The sequence below is a fragment of the Heptranchias perlo genome, unplaced genomic scaffold (genome assembly GCF_035084215.1).
Source record: "Heptranchias perlo isolate sHepPer1 unplaced genomic scaffold, sHepPer1.hap1 HAP1_SCAFFOLD_791, whole genome shotgun sequence".
In the NCBI taxonomy this organism is placed as follows: Eukaryota; Metazoa; Chordata; class Chondrichthyes; order Hexanchiformes; family Hexanchidae; genus Heptranchias; species Heptranchias perlo.
The window spans coordinates 65,364-84,259 of NW_027139826.1; positions in this window are offsets into that span (position 1 = coordinate 65,364).

Here is an 18,896-nt window from a genome sequence, read left to right on the forward strand (position 1 = left end):
GGTGTAGGGGTTTGTACAAGTGGGTGAGGGGGTGTTGGGGTTTGTAGGAGTGGGTGAGGGGTTGTCGGGGTTTGTAGGAGTGGGTGAGGGGGTGTAGGGGTTTGTACAAGTGGGTGAGGGGGTGTAGGGGTTTGTAGGAGTGGGTGAGGGGGTGTAGGGGTTTGTAGGAGTGGGTGAGGGGGTGTAGGGGTTTGTAGGAGTGGGTGAGGGGGTGTTGGGGTTTGTTGCAGTGGGTGAGGGGGTGTCGGGGTTTGTAGGAGTGGGTGAGGGGGTGTCGGGGTTTGTAGGAGTGGGTGAGGGGGTGTAGGGGTTTGTAGGAGTGGGTGAGTGGGTGTAGGGGTTTGTAGGAGCGGGTGAGGGGGTGTAGGGGTTTGTAGGAGTGGGTGAGGGGGTGTCGGGGTTTGTAGGTGTGGGTGAGGGGGTGTCGGGGTTTGTAGGAGTGGGTGAGGGGGTGTAGGGGTTTGTAGGAGCGGGTGAGGGGGTGTAGGGGTTTGTAGGAGTGGGTGAGGGGGTGTCGGGGTTTGTAGGAGTGGGTGAGGGGGTGTAGGGGTTTGTAGGAGTGGGTGAGGGGGTGTCGGGGTTTGTAGGAGCGGGTGAGGTGGTGTCAGGGTTTGTAGTGGTGGGTGAGGGGGTGTCGGGGTTTGTAGGAGTGGGTGAGGGGGTGTCGGGGTTTGTACGAGTGGGTGAGGGGCTGTCGGGGTTTGTAGGAGTGGGTGAGGGGGTGTCGGGGTTTGTACGAGTGGGTGAGGGGCTGTCGGGGTTTGTAGGAGTGGGTGAGGGGGTGTCGGGGTTTGTAGGAGTGGGTGAGGGGGTGTAGGGGTTTGTAGGAGTGGGTGAGGGGGTGTCGGGGTTTGTAGGAGTGGGTGAGGGCGTGTCGGGGTTTGTAGGAGTGGGTGAGGGGGTGTCGGGGTTTGTAGGAGTGGGTGAGGGGGTGTCGGGGTTTGTAGGAGTGGGTGAGGGGGTGTAGGGGTTTGTAGGAATGGGTGAGGGGGTGTAGGGGTTTGTAGGAGTGGGTGAGGGGGTGTAGGGGTTTGTAGGAGTGGGTGAGGGGGTGTAGGGGTTTGTACGAGTGGGTGAGGGGGTGTCGGGGTTTGTAGGGGTGGGTGACGGGGTGTCGGGGTTTGTACGAGTGGGTGAGGGGGTGTAGGGGTTTGTAGGAGTGGGTGAGGGGGTGTCGGGTTTTGTAGGAGTGGGTGACGGGGTGTCGGGGTTTGTACGAGTGGGTGAGGGGGTGTAGGGGTTTGTAGGAGTGGGTGAGGGGGTGTCGGGGTTTGTAGGGGTGGGTGAGGGGGTGTAGGGGTTTGTTGGAGTGGGTGAGGGGGTGTCGGGGTTTGTAGGAGTGGGTGAGGGGGTGTCGGGGTTTGTAGGAGTGGGTGAGGGGGTGTAGGGGTTTGTAGGAGTGGGTGAGGGGGTGTCGGGGTTTGTAGGAGCGGGTGAGGGGGTGTAGGGGTTTGTAGGAGTGGGTGAGGGGGTGTCGGGGTTTGTAGGAGCGGGTGAGGGGGTGTCGGGGTTTGTTGGAGTGGGTGAGGGGGTGTCGGGGTTTGTAGGAGTGGGTGAGGGGGTGTCGGGGTTTGTAGGAGTGGGTGAGGGGGTGTAGGGGTTTGTGGGAGTGGGTGAGGGGGTTTTGGGGTTTGTAGGAGTGGGTGAGGGGGTGTAGGGGTTTGTAGGAGTGGGTGAGGGGGCGTAGGGGTTTGTAGGAGTGGGTGAGGGGGTGTCGGGGTTTGTAGGAGTGGGTGAGGGGGTGTAGGGGTTTGTAGGAGTGGGTGAGGGGGTGTAGGGGTTTGTAGGAGTGGGTGAGGGGGTGTAGGGGTTTGTAGGAGTGGGTGAGGGGGTGTCGGGGTTTGTAGGAGTGGGTGAGGGGGTGTCGGGGTTTGTGGGAGTGGGTGAGGGGGTGTAGGGGTTTGTAGGAGTGGGTGAGGGGGTGTCGGGGTTTGTAGGAGTGGGTGAGGGGGTGTAGGGGTTTGTAGGAGTGGGTGAGGGGGTGTCGGGGTTTGTAGGAGTGGGTGAGGGGGTGTCGGGGTTTGTCGGAGTGGGTGAGGGGGTGTCGGGGTTTGTTGGAGTGGGTGAGGGGGTGTAGGGGTTTGTAGGAGTGGGTGAGGGGGTGTAGGGGTTTGTAGGGGTGGGTGAGGGGGTGTCGGGGTTTGTAGGAGTGGGTGAGGGGGTGCAGGGGTTTGTAGGAGTGGGTGAGGGGGTGCAGGGGTTTGTAGGAGTGGGTGAGGGGGTGTCGGGGTTTGTAGGAGTGGGTGAGGGGGTGTAGGGGTTTCTAGGAGTGGGTGAGGGGGTGTAGGGGTTTGTAGGAGTGGGTGAGGGGGTGTAGGGGTTTGTAGGAGTGGGTGAGGGGGTGTAGGGGTTTGTAGGAGTGAGTGAGGGGGTGCCGGGGTTTGTTGGAGTGGGTGAGGGGGTGTAGGGGTTTGTAGGAGTGGGTGAGGGGGTGTCGGGGTTTGTAGGAGTGGGTGAGGGGGTGTCGGGGTTTGTAGGAGTGGGTGAGGGGGTGTAGGGGTTTGTAGGAGTGGGTGAGGGGGTGTCGGGGTTTGTAGGAGTGGGTGAGGGGGTGTCGGGGTTTGTAGGAGTGGGTGAGGGGGTGTAGGGGTTTGTGGGAGTGGGTGAGGGGGTTTTGGGGTTTGTAGGAGTGGGTGAGGGGGTGTAGGGGTTTGTAGGAGTGGGTGAGGGGGCGTAGGGGTTTGTAGGAGTGCGTGAGGGGGTGTCGGGGTTTGTAGGAGTGGGTGAGGGGGTGTAGGGGTTTGTAGGAGTGGGTGAGGGGGTGTAGGGGTTTGTAGGAGTGGGTGAGGGGGTGTAGGGGTTTGTAGGAGTGGGTGAGGGGGTGTCGGGGTTTGTAGGAGTGGGTGAGGGGGTGTCGGGGTTTGTGGGAGTGGGTGAGGGGGTGTAGGGGTTTGTAGGAGTGGGTGAGGGGGTGTCGGGGTTTGTCGGAGTGGGTGAGGGGGTGTAGGGGTTTGTAGGAGTGGGTGAGGGGGTGTCGGGGTTTGTAGGAGTGGGTGAGGGGGTGTTGGGGTTTGTCGGAGTGGGTGAGGGGGTGTCGGGGTTTGTTGGAGTGGGTGAGGGGGTGTAGGGGTTTGTAGGAGTGGGTGAGGGGGTGTAGGGGTTTGTAGGGGTGGGTGAGGGGGTGTCGGGGTTTGTAGGAGTGGGTGAGGGGGTGCAGGGGTTTGTAGGAGTGGGTGAGGGGGTGCAGGGGTTTGTAGGAGTGGGTGAGGGGGTGTCGGGGTTTGTAGGAGTGGGTGAGGGGGTGTAGGGGTTTCTAGGAGTGGGTGAGGGGGTGTAGGGGTTTGTAGGAGTGGGTGAGGGGGTGTAGGGGTTTGTAGGAGTGGGTGAGGGGGTGTAGGGGTTTGTAGGAGTGAGTGAGGGGGTGCCGGGGTTTGTTGGAGTGGGTGAGGGGGTGTAGGGGTTTGTAGGAGTGGGTGAGGGGGTGTCGGGGTTTGTAGGAGTGGGTGAGGGGGTGTCGGGGTTTGTAGGAGTGGGTGAGGGGGTGTAGGGGTTTGTAGGAGTGGGTGAGGGGGTGTAGGGGTTTGTAGGAGTGGGTGAGGGGGTGTAGGGGTTTATAGGAGTGGGTGAGGGGGTGTAGGGGTTTGTAGGAGTGGGTGAGGGGGTGCAGGGGTTTGTAGGAGTGGGTGAGGGGGTGTCGGGGTTTGTAGGAGTGGGTGAGGGGGTGTCGGGGTTTGTAGGAGTGGGTGAGGGGGTGTAGGGGTTTGTAGGAGTGGGTGAGGGGGTGTAGGGGTTTGTAGGAGTGGGTGAGGGGGTGTCGGGGTTTGTAGGAGTGGGTGAGGGAGTGTCGGGGTTTGTAGGAGTGGGTGAGGGGGTGTGGGGGTTTGTAGGAGTGGGTGAGGGGGTGTCGGGGTTTGTAGTAGTGGGTGAGGGGGTGTCGGGGTTTGTAGGAGTGGGTGAGGGGGTGTAGGGGTGTGTAGGAGTGGGTGAGGGGGTGTAGGGGTTTGTAGTAGTGGGTGAGGGGGTGTAGGGGTTTATAGGAGTGGGTGAGGGGGTGTAGGGGTTTATAGGAGTGGGTGAGGGGGTGTAGGGGTGTGTAGGAGTGGGTGAGGGGGTGTAGGGGTTTGCAGGAGTGGGTGAGGGGGTGTAGGGGTTTGTAGGAGTGGGTGAGGGAGTGTAGAGGTTCGTAGGAGTGGGTGAGGGGGTGTAGGGGTTTATAGGAGTGGGTGAGGGGGTGTCGGGGTTTGTAGGAGTGGGTGAGGGAGTGTAGGGGTTTGTAGGAGTGGGTGAGGGGGTGTCGGGGTTTGCAGGAGTGGGTGAGGGGATGTCGGGGTTTGTAGGAGTGGGTGAGGGGGTGTCGGGGTTTGTAGGAGTGGGTGAGGGGGTGTAGGGGTTTGTAGGAGTGGGTGAGGGGGTGTCGGGGTTTGTAGGAGTGGGTGAGGGGGTGTAGGGGTTTGTCGGAGTGGGTGAGGGGGTGTCGGGGTTTGTAGGAGTGGGTGAGGGGGTGTTGGGGTTTGTACAAGTGGGTGAGGGGGTGTAGGGGTTTGTAGGAGTGGGTGAGGGGGTGTAGGGGTTTGTTGGAGTGGGTGAGGGGGTGTAGGGGTTTGTAGGAGTGGGTGAGGGGGTGTAGGGGTTTGTAGGAGTGGGTGAGGGAGTGTAGAGGTTCGTAGGAGTGGGTGAGGGGGGTGTCGGGGTTTGTAGGAGTGGGTGAGGGGGTGTAGGGGTTTGTAGGAGTGGGTGAGGGGGTGTAGGGGTTTGTAGGAGTGGGTGAGGGGGTGTCGGGGTTTGTAGGAGTGGGTGAGGGGATGTCGGGGTTTGTAGCAGTTGGTGAGGGGGTGTCGGGGTTTGTAGGAGTGGGTGAGGGTGTGTAGGGGTTTGTAGGAGTGGGTGAGGGGGTGTCGGGGTTTGTAGGAGTGGGTGAGGGGGTGTAGGGGTTTGTCGGAGTGGGTGAGGGGGTGTCGGGGTTTATAGGAGTGGGTGAGGGGGTGTTGGGGTTTGTACAAGTGGGTGAGGGGGTGTAGGGGTTTGTAGGAGTGGGTGAGGGGGTGTAGGGGTTTGTAGGAGTGGGTGAGGGGGTGTCGGGGTTTGTAGGAGTGGGTGAGGGGGTGTAGGGGTTTGTAGGAGTGGGTGAGGGGGTGTCGGGGTTTGTAGGAGTGGGTGAGGGGGTGTAGGGGTTTGTAGGAGTGGGTGAGGGGGTGTCGGGGTTTGTAGGAGTGGGTGAGGGGGTGTAGGGGTTTGTAGGGGTGGGTGAGGGGGTGTAGGGGTTTGTAGGGGTGGGTGAGGGGGTGTAGGGGTTTGTAGGAGTGGGTGAGGGGGTGTAGGGGTTTGTAGGAGTGGGTGAGGGGGTGTAGGGGTTTGTAGGAGTGGGTGAGGGGGTGTCGGGGTTTGTAGGGGTGGGTGAGGGGGTGTAGGGGTTTGTAGGAGTGGGTGAGGGGGTGTAGGGGTTTGTAGGAGTGGGTGAGGGGGTGTAGGGGTTTGTAGGGGTGGGTGAGGGGGTGTAGGGGTTTGTAGGGGTGGGTGAGGGGGTGTAGGGGTTTGTAGGGGTGGGTGAGGGGGTGTAGGGGTTTGTAGGGGTGGGTGAGGGGGTGTAGGTGTTTGTAGGAGTGGGTGAGGGGGTGTCGGGGTTTGTAGGAGTGGGTGAGGGGATGTCGGGGTTTGTAGGAGTGGGTGAGGGGGTGTAGGGGTTTGTAGGAGTGGGTGAGGGGGTGTCGGGGTTTGTAGGAGTGGGTGAGGGGGTGTCGGGGTTTGTAGGAGTGGGTGAGGGGGTGTAGGGGTTTGTAGGAGTGGGTGAGGGGGTGTCGGGGTTTGTAGGAGTGGGTGAGGGGGTGTCGGGGTTTGTAGGAATGGGTGAGGGTGTGTAGGAGTGGGTGAGGGGGTGTAGGGGTTTGTAGGAGTGGGTGAGGGGGTGTAGGGGTTTGTAGGAGTGGGTGAGGGGGTGTAGGGGTTTGTAGGAGTGGGTGAGGGGGTGTAGGGGTTTGTAGGAGTGGGTGAGGGGGTGTAGGGGTTTGTAGGAGTGGGTGAGGGGATGTCGGGGTTTGTAGGAGTGGGTGAGGGGCTGTCGGGGTTTGTAGGAGTGGGTGAGGGGGTGTCGGGGTTTGTAGGAGTGGGTGAGGGGGTGTAGGGGTTTGTAGGAGTGGGTGAGGGGGTGTAGGGGTTTGTAGTAGTGGGTGAGGGGGTGTAGGGGTTTATAGGAGTGGGTGAGGGGGTGTCGGGGTTTGTAGGAGTGGGTGAGGGAGTGTCGGGGTTTGTAGGAGTGGGTGAGGGGGTGTAGGGGTTTGTAGGAGTGGGTGAGGGGGTGTCGGGGTTTGTAGGGGTGGGTGAGGGGGTGTCGGGGTTTGTAGGAGTGGGTGAGGGGGTGTCGGGGTTTGTAGGAGTGGGTGAGGGGGTGTAGGGGTTTGTAGGAGTGGGTGAGGGGGTGTCGGGGTTTGTAGGAGTGGGTGAGGGGGTGTAGGGGTTTGTAGGAGTGGGTGAGGTGGTGTAGGGGTTTGTAGGAGTGGGTGAGGGGGTGTAGGGGTTTGTAGGAGTGGGTGAGGGGGTGTCGGGGTTTGTAGGAGTGGGTGAGGGGGTGTCGGGGTTTGTAGGAGTGGGTGAGGGGGTGTAGGGGTTTGTAGGAGTGGGTGAGGGGGTGTAGGGGTTTGTAGGAGTGGGTGAGGGGGTGTAGGGGTTTGTAGGAGTGGGTGAGGGGGTGTCGGGGTTTGTCGGAGTGGGTGAGGGGGTGTCGGGGTTCGTAGGAGTGGGTGAGGGGGTGTAGGGGTTTGTAGGGGTGGGTGAGGGGGTGTAGGGGTTTGTAGGGGTGGGTGAGGGGGTGTCGGGGTTTGTAGGAGTGGGTGAGGGGGTGTCTGGGTTTGTAGGAGTGGGTGAGGTGGTGTAGGGGTTTGTAGGGGTGGGTGAGGGGGTGTAGGGGTTTGTAGGGGTGGGTGAGGGGGTGTCGGGGTTTGTAGGAGTGGGTGAGGGGGTGTAGGGGTTTGTAGGGGTGGGTGAGGGGGTGTAGGGGTTTGTAGGGGTGGGTGAGGGGGTGTCGGGGTTTGTAGGAGTGTGTGAGGGGGTGTAGGGGTTTGTAGGGGTGGGTGAGGGTGTGTAGGGGTTTGTAGGGGTGGGTGAGGGGGTGTAGGGGTTTGTAGGGGTGGGTGAGGGGGTGTCGGGGTTTGTAGGAGTGGGTGAGGGGGTGTCTGGGTTTGTAGGGGTGGGTGAGGGGGTGTAGGGGTTTGTAGGGGTGGGTGAGGGGGTGTAGGGGTTTGTAGGGGTGGGTGAGGGGGTGTAGGGGTTTGTAGGAGTGGGTGAGGGGGTGTCGGGGTTTGTAGGGGTGGGTGAGGGGGTGTCGGGGTTTGTAGGAGTGGGTGAGGGGGTTTAGGGGTTTGTAGGAGTGGGTGAGGGGGTGTAGGGGTTTGTAGGAGTGGGTGAGGGGGTGTCGGGGTTTGTAGGAGTGGGTGAGGGGGTGTAGGGGCTTGTAGGAGTGGGTGAGGGGGGTGTCGGGGTTTGTAGGAGTGGGTGAGGGGGTGTAGGGGTTTGTAGGAGTGGGTGAGGGGGTGTCGGGGTTTGTAGGGGTGGGTGAGGGTGTGTAGGGGTTTGTAGGGGTGGGTGAGGGGGTGTAGGGGTTTGTAGGGGTGGGTGAGGGGGTGTAGGTGTTTGTAGGAGTGGGTGAGGGGGTGTAGGGGTTTGTAGGGGTGGGTGAGGGGGTGTAGGGGTTTGTAGGAGTGAGTGAGGGGGTGTAGGGGTTTGTAGGGGTGGGTGAGGGGGTGTCGGGGTTTGTAGGAGTGGGTGAGGGGGTGTCGGGGTTTGTAGGGGTGGGTGAGGGGGTGTAGGGGTTTGTAGGAGTGGGTGAGGGGGTGTAGGGGTTTGTAGGGGTGGGTGAGGGGGTGTAGGGGTTTGTAGGAGTGGGTGAGGGGGTGTAGGGGTTTGTAGGGGTGGGTGAGGGGGTGTCGGGGTTTGTAGGAGTGGGTGAGGGGGTGTCGGGGTTTCTAGGAGTGGGTGAGGGGGTGTCGGGGTTTGTAGGAGTGGGTGAGGGGGTGTAGGGGTTTGTTGGAGTGGGTGAGGGGGTGTAGGGGTTTGTAGGAGTGGGTGAGGGGGTGTCGGGGTTTCTAGGAGTGGGTGAGGGGGTGTCGGGGTTTGTTGGGGTGGGTGAGGGGGTGTCGGGGTTTGTAGGAGTGGGTGAGGGGGTGTCGGGGTTTGTAGGGGTGGGTGAGGGGGTGTCGGGGTTTGTAGGAGTGGGTGAGGGGGTGTCGGGGTTTGTAGGAGTGGGTGAGGGGGTGTCGGGGTTTGTAGGAGTGGGTGAGGGGGTGTCGGGGTTTGTAGGAGTGGGTGAGGGGGTGTCGGGGTTTGTAGGAGTGGGTGAGGGGGTGTAGGGGTTTGTTGGAGTGGGTGAGGGGGTGTAGGGGTTTGTAGGAGTGGGTGAGGGGGTGTAGGGGTTTGTAGGAGTGGGAGAGGGGGTGTCGGGGTTTGTAGGAGTGGGTGAGGGGGTGTCGGGGTTTGTAGGAGTGGGTGAGGGGGTGTCGGGGTTTGTAGGGGTGGGTGAGGGGGTGTAGGGGTTTGTAGGAGTGGGTGAGGGGGTGTCGGGGTTTGTTGGAGTGGGTGAGGGGGTGTAGGGGTTTGTAGGAGTGGGTGAGGGGGTGTCGGGGTTTGTAGGGGTGGGTGAGGGGGTGTAGGGGTTTGTAGGAGTGGGTGAGGGGGTGTAGGGGTTTGTAGGAGTGGGTGAGGGGGTGTCGGGTTTGTAGGAGTGGGTGAGGGGGTGTCGGGGTTTGTAGGAGTGGGTGAGGGGGTGTCGGGGTTTGTTGGAGTGGGTGAGGGGGTGTCGGGTTTGTAGGAGTGGGTGAGGGGGTGTCGGGGTTTGTAGGAGTGGGTGAGGGGGTGTCGGGTTTGTAGGAGTGGGTGAGGGGGTGTCGGGGTTTGTAGGAGTGGGTGAGGGGGTGTCGGGGTTTGTTGGAGTGGGTGAGGGGGTGTCGGGGTTTGTAGGAGTGGGTGAGGGGGTGTAGGGGTTTGTAGGAGTGGGTGAGGGGGTGTAGGGGTTTGTTGGGGTGGGTGAGGGGGTGTCGGGGTTTGTAGGAGTGGGTGAGGGGGTGTCGGGGTTTGTAGGGGTGGGTGAGGGGGTGTCGTGGTTTGTTGGGGTGGGTGAGGGAGTGTTGGGGTTTGTTGGGGTGGGTGAGGGGGTGTCGGGGTTTGTAGGAGTGGGTGAGGGGGTGTCGGGGTTTGTAGGGGTGGGTGAGGGGGTGTCGGGGTTTGTAGGAGTGGGTGAGGGGGTGTAGGGGTTTGTAGGATTGGGTGAGGGGGTGTAGGGGTTTGTAGGAGTGGGTGAGGGGGTGTAGGGGTTTGTAGGAGTGGGTGAGGGGGTGTAGGGGTTTGTAGGAGTGGGTGAGGGGGTGCAGGGGTTTGTAGGAGTGGGTGAGGGGGTGTCGGGGTTTGTAGGAGTGGGTGAGGGGGTGTAGGGGTTTGTAGGAGTGGGTGAGGGGGTGTCGGGTTTGTAGGGGTGGGTGAGGGGGTGTCGGGGTTTGTAGGAGTGCGTGAGGGGGTGTAGGGGTTTGTAGGAGTGGGTGAGGGGGTGTCGGGGTTTGTAGGAGTGGGTGAGGGGGTGTCGGGGTTTGTTGGAGTGGGTGAGGGGGTGTCGGGGTTTGTAGGAGTGGGTGAGGGGGTGTCGGGGTTTGTAGGGGTGGGTGAGGGAGTGTTGGGGTTTGTAGGGGTGGGTGAGGGGGTGTCGGGGTTTTTGGGATGGATGATAGTTTTTCGTGAAAGGGCAGTCAAAGGAAGCGTGGGTCTGATTACGACAAATATTGAGTTCTTCTTCTGGTGGCTGAGGCACTGAATGAATATTTCACATCGATCTTCACTGGAGGAGAGGACGCTCCCATTGTCGTCGTGATGGAGGAGGTAGAAGCAATTTTGGATCGGATAAAAACCAATAGAAAGTACTGAAAAGGTCGGCATTGCTCAAAGTGGGAAGAAAGTCGATGGGAGGCATCCCAGGTTGCTGAGGGAAGAAGGGTGGAAATTGCTGAGGCTCTGGCCACAATCTTCCAATCCTCCTTCGATATGAGCATGGTGCCAGAGGTCTGGAGAATTGAAACTGTTAGATCCCTGTACAAAAAAATGAGAGATGGGTGAACCCAGCAATTACCGGCCAGTCAGCCTATTTTCAGTTGTGGGGAAGCTTTTAGAGACAATAATCTGGGACAAATTCAAGTGGCATTTGGAAAAATATGGGTTAATAAATGAAAGTCAGCACGGATTTGTTAACAGAAAATCATGTTTGATTAACTTGATCAAGCTGTTTGACGAAGTAACAGAGAGGGTTGATGAGGGCAGTGCGGTTGATGTTGTGTTTCTAGAATCATAGAAAGGTTACAGTGAAAGGAGGCCATTCGGCCCATTGAATCCGTGCCGTCTCTCTGCAAGTGCAATCCAGTGAGTCCCACTCCCCCGCCCCATCCCCGTATCTCTGCAAATTTTTTCCCTCAAGTACTTATCCAGTTCCCTTTTGAAGGCCATGATTGAATCTGCCTCCACCACCCCCTCGGGCAGTGCATTCCAGATCCTAACCACTCACTGCAAGAAAGTTTTTCCTCATGTCACCATTGTTTTTTTTGCCAATCACCTTAAATCTCTGTCCTCTGGTTCTTGACCCTTCCACCAATGGGAACAGTTTCTCTCTATCTACTCTGTCTGGACCCTTCATGATTTTGAATACCTCGATCAAATCTCCTCGCAACCGTCTGTATTCCAAGGAGAACAACCCCAGCTTCTCCAGTCTATCCACATAACTAAAGTCCCTCATCCCTGGAATCATTCTAGTAAATCCCTTCTGCACCCTCTCTAAGGCCTTCACATCCTTCCTAAAGTGCGGTGCCCAGAACTGGACACAATATTCCAGCTGTGTCTGAACCAGTGTTTTATAAAGGTTCATCATGACTTCCATACTTTTGTACTCTATGCCTCTATTTATAAAGCCCAGGATCCCGTATGCTTTTTGAACCGCTTTCTCAACCTGTCCTGCCACATTCAACGACTTGAGCACATATATCCCCAGATCTCTCTGTTCCTGTGCCCCTTTTAGAATTGTGCCCTCTAGTTAATATTGCCTCTTCGTTCGAAATGTATCACTTCACATTTTACTTGAGTTAAAAGTTAAAAACAGTGGATGCCCAAAGGGACTTCGAGGTACAGGACCATAAAAGTGTCCTGAACAGGTGCAGAAAATAATCAAGAAGGCTAATGGAATGCTGGCCTTTATATCTAGAGGACTGGAGTACAAGGGGGCAGAAGTTATGCTGCAGCTATACAAAACCCTGGTTAGACCGCACCTGGAGTACTGTGAGCAGTTCTGGGCACCGCACCTTCGGAAGGACATATTGGCCTTGGAGGGAGTGCAGCGTAGGTTTACTAGAATGATACCCGGACTTCAAGGGTTAAGTTACGAGGAGAGATTACACAAATTGGGGTTGTATTCTCTAGAGTTTCGAAGGTTAAGGGGTGATATGATCGAAGTTTATCAGATATTAAGGGGAACGGATAGGGTGGATAGAGAGAAACTATTTCCGCTGGTTGGGGATTCTAGGAGTAGGGGGCAGAGTCTAAAAATTAGAGCCAGACCTTTCAGGAATGAGATTAGAAAACATTTCTACACACAAAGGGTGGTAGAAGTTTGGAATTCTCTTCCGCAAACGGCAATTGATACTAGCTCAATTGCTAAATTTAAATGTGAGATAGATAGCTTTTTGGCAACCAAAGGTATTAAGGGATATGGGCCAAAGGCAGGTATATGGAGTTAGATCACAGATCTTATCAAATGGCGGAGCAGGCACGAGGGGCTGAATGGCCTACTCCTGTTCCTATGTTTCCGCCCATTCCACCAGCCTGTCTATATCCTCTTGAAGTCTATCACTATCCTCCTCACTGTTCACTACACTTTCAAGTTTTGTGTCATCTACATATTTGTAAATTGTGCCCTGTACACCCAAGTCCATGTCATTAATGTATATCAAGAAAAGCAGTGGTCCCAGCACCGACCCCTGGGGAACACCACTGTACACCTCCCTCCAGTCCGAAAAACAACCGTTCACCACTACTCTCTGTTTCCTGTCACTTAGCCAATTTTGTATCCATGCTGCCACTGCCCCCTTTATTCCATGAGCCGCAATCTTGATGATAAACCTATTATGCGGCACTTTATCAAACGCCTTTTGAAAGTCCATATACACCACATCAACCGCATTGCCCTCATCGACCCTCTCTGTTCCCTCATCAATAAACTCTATTCAGTTAGATAAACACGATTTGCCTTCAACAAATCCATGCTGGCTTTCCTTAATCAATCCACCCTCGTCTCAGTGACTATTAATTCTGTCCCGGATTATTGTTTCTAAAAGTTTCCCCACCATCGAGGTTAAACTGACTGGTCAATATTTGCTGGGTTTATCCTTACACCCTTTTTTGAACAGGGGTGTAACATTTGCAATTCTCCAGTCCTCTGGCACCACTCCCATATCTAAGGATGTTTGGAAGATTATGGCCAGTACCTCCGCAATTTCCACCCTTCCTTCAGCAACCTGGGATGCATCTCATCCGGACCAGGTGACATCCTTCTTTAAGTACAGCGAGCCTTTCTAGAATCTCCTCTTTATCAATTTTTAGCCTATCCAGTATCTCAACTATATTTTCCTTTAATGAGACTCTGGCAGCATCTTCTTCCTTGGTAAAGACCGATGCAAAGTACTCATTTAGTACCTCTGCCATCCCCTCTGCCTCCATGAGTAAATCTCCTTTATGGTCCCTAATCAGCCCCACCCCTCCTCTTACTACCCGTTTACTGTTTACATGCCTGTAGAAGACTTTTGGATTCCCTTTTATGTTGGCCGCCAGTCTATTTTCATACTCTCTCTTTGCCCCTCTTATTTCCTTTTTCACCTGAACGTTCCCCTCCAAGTCACACATCATCCCGACTTGGAAATATATCGCCGTTCCTTCATCGTCGCTGGGTCAAAGTCCTGGAACTCCCTACTTAACAGCACTGTGGGAGAACCGTCACCACACGGACTGCAGCGGTTCAAGAAGGCGGCTCACCACCACCTTCTCAAGGGCAATTAGGGATGGGCAATAAATGCCGGCCTCGCCAGCGACGCCCACATCCCATCAACGAATAAAAAAAAACTTCCCCTCTGAACTTTCTATATTCAGCCTGGTTCTCACTTGTGTTATTAACCTGACATCTATCATTCGCCCTTTTTTCCATTTCATTTTACTCACTATCTCTTTTGTCATCCAGGGACTCTGGCTTTAATTGCCCTACCTTTCTCCCTCGTGGGACTGTACCCAGATTGTACCTGAACCATCTACTCTTTAAAGGCCACCCATTGTTCAATTATAGTTTTGCCTGCCAATCTTTGATTCCAATTTACCCGGGCCAGATCTGTTCTCATCCCATTGAAATTGGCCCTCGTCCAATTGAGTATTTTTACTTTAGAGTGGTCCATGTCCTTTTCCACAGCTATTCTAAACCTTATGATCACTGTTCCCTAAATACAGCCCCAATGACACTTGCTCCACTTGGCCCACCTCATTCCCCTGAACCAAGTCCAGCAATGCCTCCTTCCTCGTTGGGCCGGAAATGTACTGGTCAAGAAAGTTATCCTGAACACGTTTCAAAAATTATCGCTACTCTATGGCTTTTACACCTCTCTGTAATTTCCCTTCAAATTTGCTCCTCTATCTCCTTCCCACTAGTTGGTGGCCTATAGAATACACCCAGTAGTGTAATGGCACCTCTATTGTTCCTTAACTCTAACCAAATAGATTCTGCCCTTGACCCCTCCAGGATATCCTCTCTCTCCAGCACTGCAATATTCCCCTTAATCAATACTGCCACCCGCCCCCCCCACCTCCTTTCTTTCCTTCCCTATCTTTCCTGAACACCTTGTATCCAGGAATATTTAGTACCCAATCCTGCCCTTTTTTGAGCCAGGTCTCTGTTACCACCATGACATCATATTCCCATGTGGCTATTTGCACCTGCAGCTCACCAACCTTGTTTACCACGCTTCATGCGTTTACACACATGCACTGTGAACCCGTCTTAGACTTTCTTGTACTCTCGCTTAGTCTGACCCCGCCTAATACTGTACTATTACTTGCTCTAGTGCTATCTTTCTCTCCCAATCCTTTGTGCCATTTGTTTCTCCTTTCTAATGCTACATCCTGGTGCCCATCCCCCTGCCAAATTAGTTTTAACCCTCCCACAGCACTAGCGAACCTCCCCGCGAGGACATTGGTCTCAGCTCTGTTGAGATGCAACCTGACTGGCCTGTACAGATCCCACCTCCCCCAGAAGCGGTCCCAATGTCCCAGGAATCTAAAGCCCTCCCTCCTGCACCATCTCTCCAGACACACATTCATCTGCTCTATCCTCCTATTTCTATACTCACCAGCGCGTGGCACCGGGAGTAATCCGGAGATTACTACCTTTGAGATCCTGATTCTTAATCTCTTTTCTAACTCCTTAAAATCTTCCTGCAGGACCTCATCCCTCTTCCTGCCTATGTCGTTGGTGTCGATATGGACCACGACCTCTGGCCGTTCACCCTCCCGTTCCCCCAGAATGTTCTGCAGCCGCTCAGTGACGTCCTTGACCCTGGCACCAGGGAGGCAACATACCATCCTAGAATCATGGCTGCGGCTGCAGGAACGCCTGTCTGTTCCCCTAAGCATGGAATTCCCTATCACTATTGCTCTGCTGACCTTTCTCCTCCCCCCACTGTTCAGCTGAACCACCCATGATGCTGTGGCCTTGGCTCTGGCTGCACTCCCCAGAGGAACCCTCTCCCTTACCAATATTCAGAACTGAGAAATATGAACTTTCAAAAGGCATTTGATAAAGTACCACATAATAGACTTGTTCGCAAAATTAAAGCCCACGGGATTAAAGGGACAGTGGCAGCGTGGATACAAAATTGGCTCAGGGACAGAAAGCAGAGAGTAGTGGTGAATGGTTGTTTTTCAGACTGGAGGGAAGTATTTCGTGGTGTTCCCCAGGGGTCAGTATTAGGACCACTGCTCTTTTTGATATAAATTAATATCCTGGACTTGGGTGTGGAGGGTATAATTTCAAAGTTTGCAGATGAAATTCGGAAATATAGTAAACAATGTGGAGGATAGTAACGGACTTCAGGAGGACAGAGACAGACTGGTGAAATGGGCAGACACATGGCAGATCAAATTTAACGCAGAGAAGTGTGAAGTGATACATTTTGGTAGGAAGAATGAGGAGAGGCAATATAAACTAAATGGTACAATTTTAAAGGAAGAGCAGGAACAGAGAACGTAAGAACATAAGAGATAGGAGTGGCCATTTGGCACTTCGAGCCTGCTCCGCCATTCAGTGAGATAATGGCTGATTTGATTCTGGTCTGATTGACCAGAAACTTAACTGGACCAGCCATTTAAATACTGTGGCTACAAGAGCAGGTCAGAGGCTGGGTATTCTGCGGCGAGTGACTCACCTCCTGACTCCCCAAAGCCTTTCCACCATCGACAAGGCACAAGTCAGGAGTGTGATGGAATACTCTCCACTTGCCTGGATGAGTGCAGCTCCAACAACACTCAAGAAGCTCGACACCATCCAGGACAAAGCAGCCCGCTTGATTGACACCCCATCCACCACCCTAAACATTCACTCCCTTCACCACCGGCGCACTGTGGCTGCAGTGTGTACCATCCACAGGATGCACTGCAGCAACTCGCCAAGGCTTCTTCGACAGCACCTCCCAAACCCGCGACCTCTACCACCTAGAAGGACAACAGCAGCAGGCACATGGGAACAACACCACCTGCACGTTCCCCTCCAAGTCACACACCATCCTGACTTGGAAATATATCGCCGTTCCTTCATTGTCGCTGGGTCAAAATCCTGGAACTCCCTTCCTAACAGCACTGTGGGAGAACCGTCACCACACGGACTGCAGCGGTTCAAGAAGGCGGCTCACCACCACCTTCTCAAGGGCAATTAGGGATGGGCAATAAATGCTGGCCTCGCCAGTGACGCCCACATCCCATGAACGAATAAAAAAAAATTCTGGCCTCAACTCCACTTTCCCGCCCTTTCCCCATATCCTTTGATTCCTTTGCTGATCAAAGACTTGTCGAACTCAGCCTTGAATATATTAAATGACTCGGCCTCCACCACTCTTTGGGGCAAAGAATTCCAAAGGTTCACGACCCTCTGAGAAGAAATTCCTCCTCATCTCCGTGTTAAACGGGCGACCCCTTATTCTGAGACTCTGCCCCCTAGTTCTAGATTCCGCCATGAGGGGAAACATCCCCTCAGCATTTACCCTGTCAAACCCCCTCAGAATCTTGTATGTTTCAGTAAGATCTCCTCTCATTCTTCTAAACTCCAATCAGTATAGACCCAACCTGTTCAATCTTTCCTCATAAGACAACCCTTCCATACCCGGAATCAACCCAGTGAACCTTCTCTGAACTGCCTCCAATGCAAGTATGTCCTTCCTTAAATAAGGGCACCAGAACTGTACGCAGTACTCCAGGTGCAGTCTCACCAGCACCCTGTACAGTTGTAGCATGACTTCCCTGCTTTTATACTCCATCCCCCTAGAAATAAAGGCCAATATTCCGTTTGCCTTCCAGATTACCTGCTGCACCTGTATGTTGACTTTTTGTGTTTCATGTACGAGGACACCCAGATCCCTCTGTACCGCAGCATTTTGTAGTATTTCTCCATTCAAAGAATATTTTGCTTTTTTATTTTCCTCCCAAAGTGGATGACTTCACATTTTCCCACATTATATTCCATCTGCCAAATTTTTGCCCATTCACTTAACCTGTCAATATCCCTTTGCAGACACTTTGTGTCCTCATCACAACTTGCTTTTCCACCTATCTTTGTATCATCAGCAAATTTGGCCACAAGACACTCTGTTCCTTCATCCAAGTCATTGATATATATTGTAAATAGTTGAGGCCCCAGTACTGAGCCCTGCGGCACCCCACTAGTTACAGATTACCATTTTGAAAATGACCCTTTTATCCCGACTCTTTGTTTTCTGTTAGTTAGCCAATCCTCTATCCATGCCAGTATATTACCCCCAACACCATGAGCTCTTATCTTGTGCAGTAATCTTTTATGAGGCACCTTATCGAATGCCTTTTGGAAATCCAAATATACTGCATCCATTGGTTCCCCTTTATCCACCCTGCCCGTTACTTCCTCAAAGAACTCTAATAAATTTGTCAGACACAATTTCCCTTTCATAAAACCATGTTGACTCTCCTTGATTTTATTTTGAGTCTCTAAATGTCCTGCTACTACTTCCTTAATAATGGATTCTAGCATTTTCCCAATGCCAGATGTTAGGCTAATTGGCCTATAGTTACCTGCTTTCTGTCTCACTCCCTTCTTGAATAGGGGTGTTACGTTTGCGGTTTTCCAATCCGCTGGGACTTTTCCAGAATCTGGTGAATTTTGGAAGATTACAACCAATGCATCCACTATCTCTGTAGACACTTCCTTTAAGACCCTCGGATGCAAGCCATCAGGTCCAGGGGACTTGTCAACCTTTAGACCCATTAGTTTACCCAGTACTGTTTCTCTAGTGATAGTGATTGTTTTTAGTTCCTCCCTCCCCTTTGCCCCTTGATTTTCTACTATTATTGGTATATTATTAGTGTCTTCTACTGTGAATACAGATACAAAATATCTGTTCAATTCCTCTGCCATTTCCTTGTTTTCCATTATTATTTCCCCAGTCTCATCCTCTAAGGGACCAATGTTTACTTTCGCTACCCTCTTCCTTTTTATATATTTGTAAAAGCTTTTACTGTCAGTTTTTGTATTTCTTGCTAGTTTACTCTCGTAATTTATTTTCTCCCTCTTATTTTTTAAATCCTATTTTACTGGTTTTTAAAGTTTTCCCAATGCCTTTTCTTTTAACTTGATACAATTCTTAACTTCCTCAGTTAGCCATGGTTGCTGCACCCTTCTCGTGGAGTCTTTCCTCCTTACTGGGATATATTTTTGTTTAGAGTCATAAATTATCTTTTTAAATGTTTGCCACTGCTTTTCCTTCTAATACCTCCTAATCTGTTTTCCCAGTCCACTTTAGCCAACTCTGTCCTCATGCCATTGTAATTGCCCTTATTTAGGTTTAATACAGTAGTTTCAGATCCAAGATCCTCACTCTCAAACTGGATGTGAAATTCTACCATATTATGATCACTGTTTCCTAAGAGATCCTTTACTTTGAGTTGGATTAAACGGGCCTTTTTCCAAGTAGCAGGCAGTGACTAGTGGGGTACCGCAGGGATCAGTGCTTGGGCCCCAGCTATTCACAATATATATCAATGATTTGGATGAGGGAACTAAATGTAACATTTCCAAGTTTGCAGACAACACAAAGCTGGGGTGGAATGTGAGCTGTGAGGAGGATGCAAAGAGACTCCAATGTGATTTAGACAAGTTGGGTGAGTGGGGCAAGAACATGGCAGATGCAGTATAACGTGGATAAATGTGAGGTTATCCACTTTGGTTGTAAAAACAGAAAGGCAGATTATTACTTGAATGGTGATAGATTGGGAAAAGGGGAGGTGCAACGAGACCTGGGTGTCCTTGTACACCAGTCGCTGAAAGCGAGCATTCAGATGCAGCAAGCAGTTAGGAAGGCGAATGGTATGTTGGCCTTCATTGCAAGAGGATTTGAGTACAGGAGCAGGGATGTCTTACTGCAGTTATACAGGGCCTTGGTGAGACCACATCTGGAGTATTGTGTACGGTTTTAGTCTCCTTATCTGAGGAAGGATGTCTTTGCCATGGAGGGAGTGCAACGAAGGTTTACCAGACTGATTCCTGGGATGGCAGGACTGACGTATGAGGAGAGATTGGGTCGACTAGGCCTATATTCACTAGAGTTTTGAAGAATGAGAAGTGATCTCATCGAAACATGTAAAATTCTAACAAGATTAGACAG